The sequence below is a fragment of the Rhinopithecus roxellana genome, unplaced genomic scaffold (genome assembly GCF_007565055.1).
Source record: "Rhinopithecus roxellana isolate Shanxi Qingling unplaced genomic scaffold, ASM756505v1 contig2427, whole genome shotgun sequence".
NCBI classification, from domain to species: Eukaryota; Metazoa; Chordata; class Mammalia; order Primates; family Cercopithecidae; genus Rhinopithecus; species Rhinopithecus roxellana.
The window spans coordinates 1-6,396 of record NW_022142077.1 but is presented as its reverse complement, the minus strand read 5'-3'; the positions used below and the strand labels follow the sequence as shown (position 1 = coordinate 6,396).

General features: G+C 44.0%; 1 long non-coding RNA gene across 1 annotated transcript; it reads right to left on the bottom strand.

Annotated features, from left to right (window-relative positions):
• Positions 1-999: 999 nt before the first annotated feature.
• Positions 1,000-4,387, bottom strand: LOC115895782. The gene is made up of 4 exons (XR_004055886.1): positions 3,961-4,387; positions 3,192-3,340; positions 2,328-2,460; positions 1,000-1,238 (listed from the first exon to the last, which is right to left on the bottom strand). It is a non-coding gene; the product is annotated as an uncharacterized LOC115895782 (long non-coding RNA).
• Between the last annotated feature and the right edge of the window lie 2,009 nt (positions 4,388-6,396).

Genomic DNA, 6,396 nt, shown 5'->3' with positions numbered 1-6,396 from the left:
CAGTCTAGACATGTTCTACAATTAAAATAACATTACAGAAGTCAAGTTGATGTATCACTTAGAATGTTTTCAGTTTCAAGTAACATAAAACCCTGACTGAAATTGACTTTAAAATAGGGACTTTTATTATTGCACATATCAGGAAGTCCAGAGGTAGAAATTTCAGGGTTGGTTGATTCCAAGTTTCAATAATGTCATCGAGGGCCAGGTTCTTTTCATCACCCTTGCTTTGCCACCCTCATGGGTCACATTTGTCCTCATGTCGATCTCTTTCTCAGTTTCAGGATAGCTACAAAGCTCCAGGCACCACATCCAACAAACGCCATGTCCAGAGGCCTCAAGGACTTTTTCTTCGGGTCTCTTGTCTAGGATCAGGGAGGCTTTTCTCAGAAGCCCCAGCAGATCTCTCATTATCTCTCAAAAGAGACATGTGCCCACCCCTAAACTACTCACTGGAAAGAACAGCAGATGACAACTATTGGTGTAGACCAGTTAGGATGAACCCCTATGATTATGGATGCAGTCACCTTCATCTGATGAGGAGGAGGAAGCCTCTGAACTAAAGTGAAGAAGAGGTATCAGATGTATCCATCAGGATAGACTAGACTATGCAGTAACAAACAACCCCGAGGTTCCAATGGTTTAAAATAACAAAAGTTGGAGCTGGGTGCAGTGCTCATGCCTGTAATCCTAGCACTTCGCAGGGCTGAGACAGGAGATCCTTTGAGCTCAGGAGTTCGAGACCAGCCTGGGCAACATAATGAGACCTCGTTTCTACAAAAAAATAAACAAAATTAGCCAGGTGTGGTGGTGCGCACCTATAGTCTCAGCTACTCAGGAGGCTGAGGTGGAAGGATCGTTAAAGCCCGGCAGGTCAAAGCTGCAGTAAGCTGTGATCACACCATTGCACTCCAGCCTGGGCAACAGAGCAAGACCCTGTCTCAAAAAATACATATAAATAATAAAATAAATAAAATAACAAAAGTCTACTTCTTGTGTCACATGGACATCATATCAACAAGGTCCTCTTTTCACCATGGTCTCTTGGATATCCAGGCTGATGGAGGAGTTCCACCTCAAACGTCGATAATCACCTTACCCTGAAATAGAGAGCCCTGAAAGGGGTCAGCTCAGTAATTAAAAGCTCTCACCTAGGAAGTTACATGTTCCTTCCACTGTCAACTAGGCACAGGTCCCCACTGGTCACAGGGGTCAGGAAGTACAATCTTACGACATGCCTAGAAGTGAGAAGAGCCAGAAACATTTGGCAAATAGCATCATATTCGGTAAGCAATGAAAAAATATTCTGGAAACCCAATATTAATTTTAAAAAGCATGTGGGGAAATACTATCTACTGTTTTATCCCAAGTATCACTTGGAGGATGTGGGCATATAATAAGCTGGAAATAATAATTATCTTAACAAATGGCAATACAATTTCTCTTAGAGACTGTACTACATTTATTTAGGAAGACACGTCATTAAACATCTTGGGGTGGAGGTATGAGCCTGAAAGCAAGGTCTATTGGAGGATGAGAACTTAAGGGAAAGCTAGCTTGCTCTATATTAGAAATAAAAGAAGAACTACGGATGAGGGAAAGCAATGAAGAAGGAATTAGGAAGGAATCGGAGGGAATTGCCAAGCACCGTCAAGTATGGCCCCAGGACTTCCAGATATCTTAAAGCATAGCTTCTCAACCCAGACGCAGAGAGAAGATGATTCTTTTGGGGAGGGCTGTCCTGTGCCTTGCAGCGTCCTTGGTCTCTACTCACTTAGAAGACAGTAGCACTTGCAACAACCAAAACTGTTGTAACAACCGAAAGCGTCTCTGGTTGTTGCCAAATGTCCTCTGAGTGGCAAAATCTCCCTCTGTTGAGAACCCTCCCTCCCCAAATGCCCTTAAACCTTAAGTGAAGTCTACCAGATATGCAAATATGTTATATGAGTTGTTTCTCTTGGTATATGCAAGGAGGGGGCAAATTCCACAACGGAGGTCAGTGCGAGTCACAGAGCAGAGAGCGAAGGTCCAGCAGAAGGAGGAAGAGCCCAAAGTGGCCGCCTTCCCCTCTCCTCCCAAACCCCAGAAATTCATGTAGCTTGCAGTGGGCATTGTGTGCTTACCCTGAATGTGAAAAGGGGAGGGAGGTGAACTAAATTTCCAAGATTTAAAGAGACAGGGAGAATATAAATAGATACATACATAGAGATAGTAAGAAGGCGTAGGATAATACGTGTTAAGGCTTCCTCCCCAGCATCCATTCCTTCTCTTAATACCTCTACCACTGGGTGAAGACACGGTGTCTGGGTGGATCCTCCTGCCCCTACCTCCCAAAGATCCAAGTTGTTCAAACACGGTATTCTCGCGTCTTTTGTTTTAGTGATTAGTTCACAAGCGGGCCAATCCAAGCAGAGCTCAGGACTGTTGTGCAAAAGCGATGAGAAGTGAGGCTCTTCCTCCCTGTGAAGACGGATGTGAGAGCCTGAATCCTAGTCTTGTTGCCAGAAGGGAAGCCAGCCCGAGAATAAAGCCAGTCAATATACAAGAGTCACTAGAGAACGATGAAGAAACTGAGCAGGAGGTCTCATCAAGCCAGGCGTGAAACCTATCCTGCCACTGAGTGTTTCAAGTATATAAGCCAAAATAATTCCACTTCTTGTCTAAGCAAGTGTGAACTGGGTTTTCTGTTACAGAAAGCCTTCTCACTGATGAACATACAGACAGTATATATTCACATACACACATAATTTAAAGGTCTAGATCAAAAAACATAAAAAATTAACAGTGATGCAGATTGTAGGAGCGTGGGCAACTTTAATTTCCCCTTTATGCTTATCTGAATTGTCTATAAAAAATATGCATTAGTTTCACCAGCAGAAAGCAATCATTTGTGATAATGTAATATTTATGGGTGAAGGGCCATGGTCCTGGGATTTATGTTAAACTACCTTAGCAAAAAGAAAAAGTTGGAGGGAGATAGATAAAACAGATTTGACAATATATCAATATTGACATTAACGCTAGGTGACGGGACATAAGGGTTCATTGTACTATTCTAGCTTTTATAATTTTGAAAATTCACATAATAAAATGATGAAAGAAGGAAGGAAAGAGGGAGGGAGAGAGGGAGGAAAGTGAGGGGGGAGGGAGGGAGAGAGGGAGGGGGAATCTGCAGAGGTTGTTGTAATTACCATTGCTGGCTTTGCACTGTGCTGCATCTGTCCCGATGGGTCCTGAGTGTGCCTGTCCATTGCCTGGCGACTTCCCGTGGGTGAACACATCCTTCATAACTTCTCTGTCCTTCCTCTGGATTGCACTGCTTTGGAGGCGGCTGTGAAACCTGGACATCAACGCATTGCTCAGCAACCTCCCCGCCCACCCCCTCCATCACCAGCAACAAAATGTGTATATTTATATTTGTATCAGTACTGCAAAAAAAAAGCATATATATATATGTATATATATGGGTGTGTATATGTGTGTGTGTGTGTATATATATATATCTTCAGTGCTGGACTTGTCGTCTTATTTTGCAGTAGCATTTGAAATAATGTCAGATGTCCCCATCGTGATGGGGAGCTTCCATGAATTAGATTAATTCCGTGAATTGGATAAAATAAATCCAGACATTACTGAAATTAACTAATTTTCTTTATAAAGCATCTGATGACAGTGATGAAAATCTGGCATCATTTAACTGTGTGCAAAGTTCTTTTCCTGCAAATGGAGACAATTCATTTAGAGTACAGCTTCATTTTCTTACATGCAAAGAAAATTTAGAATGAAAAGGATTTAAGTGAATTTAGAAAAATAGATACGTAGTCTTCACGGGGTGATATGTAACCTTCCTGCTGTAGGTTCATGTGTTGAATCCTCGAGACTACTTGTTATTTGTTTTCTAAGGTTGCATGACCAATTGCTACAAACATGGTGGCTTAAAACAACAGAATTTATTCTTACAGTTCTGGAGGCCAGAAGTCCAAAATCAAGGTGTCCACAGGGCCACACTCCCTCTGAAGGCTCTGGGGGACAATGTTTCCTTGCTCCTTTCAGCTTCTGGTGGCTGTCAGCTTTCCTTGTGGCCACAGCACTCCATCTCCACCTTCGTCTTCATATGGCCTTCTCTTCCATGTCTCTGTGTCTCCTCCTCTCTGTCTTATAATGACACCTGTCATAGGATTTAGGGCTCACCTGGATCATCCAGAATGATTTCATCTCAAGATCCTTAATTCCATCTGCAAAGACTTTTTTTAAAAAAAGAATAGGTTACTTTCACAGGTTCTGAGTATACATACCTTTTGGGTGGACTACCGTTCAACCCACTACACTACTTACGCTAACTTGGAAGCAGATGTTAACATTTCTTCAGCAGTTTTGGCAATGTTACCACTGTAGCACTTTGAATGTCAACCAATAGTTTGTGTCACTTACCCTTTCATCATCAACTTTCTTAAGAAATAGAAACTCAGCACTTAATTTTTTATTAATCATGCACTTAATTTTTAACCTCCTTGCTGCTGAAAGCATTTATTGTAAAGTTTTAGAAAAATATTAACAAATAAAAATAAAGCAATATTTGTGATGCCCCCCATACAGTAAGTAACAAGACTACTCTAACAAGAGCATTTTGACTATGCCCTACAGATCGACTGCTCAGATCCTATTTCCCCCACATTTTTTATGCACACACAACCTAAAATCTGCTTTATTTCCATTGGATGCTGCAGACTAATGGTCGACCAGCTTTGCACATCTCATAAACTGCAGCAGGAGCCATGGCACAACTAGATGGCACACCAAGTGACCAGCAGGGGCAGTCGCATCAAATACCTCCTTAGATCTGAAGGAATTAGCTGTTCTGAGCTGCTCATACCCAACTGCACTTAGTTTTATCACTGAGTGCCCTGCATGCTATCCTTGAAAGGGAGATGCTAGTTATATTCCATCTAGAAAGAATGGGAAAAGAAACCCAGGAGAAAAGAGTGGGATTATTTTCGGTCCTTTTTCAAAATTACTAACATATTAAAGTGAGAATTTCAAACACTGCTATACAGCCTTGGAAGAAGTTGTTCTAATCAACAGGTTTACCAAATACTTGGCTTTATTTAAGTCAATTAATAATAAAAATACTTTATTTAAAATAAAAAATCAATCTGGGCACAGTAGTGCTCATCTGTAATCCCAGCTACTTGGGAGGCTGAGCTGGAAGGATCGCTTGAGGCTGGGAGTTTGAGACCAGCCTGGGCAACATAGTGAGACCCCATCTTTAAACAAACAAATAAATAAATAAAAATAAAAACATGGGAGCAAGATGGCCGAATAGGAACAACTCCAGTCTCCAACTCCCAGCGCGAGCGACACAGAAGACCGGTGATTTCTGCATTTTCAACTGAGGTACTGGGGTCATCTCACTAGGGAGTGCCGGACAATCGGTGCTGGTCAGCTGCTGCAGCCTGACCAGCGAGAGCTGAAGCAGGGCGAGGCATCGCCTCACCTGGAAGCGCAAGGGGGAAGGGGATCCGTTTTCCTAGCCAGGGGAACTGAGACACACAACACCTGGAAAATCGGGTAACTCCCACCCCAATACTGCGCTGTAAGCATACAGGCATTCCAGGAGAATATATCCCACACCTGGCCGGGAGGGTCCCACGCCCACGAAGCCTCCCTCACTGCTAACACAGCAGTCTGCCGCGATCTATCCGCAAGGCAGCAGCGAGGCTGGGGGAGGGGCGCCCGCCCATTGCTGAGGCTTAAGTAGGTAAACAAAGCCGCTGGGAAGGCTCGAACTGGGTGGAGCTCACAGCAGCTCAAGGAAGCCTGCCTGTCTCTGTAGTCTCCACCTCTGGGGACAGCGCACAGCTGAAGACCAACAGGGGAAGTAGCGGGAGTAGGGAGACGGTGCAGACGCGAACGACTCTGTCTGACAGCTTTGGGGAGAGCCGGCGGATCTCCCACGCGGAGGTTGAGATCTGAGAACGGACAGACTGCCTGCTCAGGTGTGTCCCTGACCCCTGAGTAGCCTAGCTGGGAGAAATCCCCCACTAGGGGCAGTCTGACACCCCACACCTCACAGGGTGGAGTACACCCCTGAGAGGACACTTCCAAAGGAAGAATCAGACAGGTACACTCGCTGTTCAGCAATATTCTATCTTCGGCAACCTCTGCTGCTGATACCCAGGCAAACAGGGTCTGGAGTGGACTCAAGCAATCTCCAACAGACCAAACAGAGAGTCCTTCTGCTGTCAGAAGGAAAACTATCAAACAGGAAGGACACCTATAACCAAAAACCCCATCAGTTCGTCACCACCATCAAAGACCAGAGGACAGATAAAACCACAAAGATGGGGAAGAAGCAGGGCAGAAAAGCTGGAAATTCAAAAAATAAGAGCGCATCTC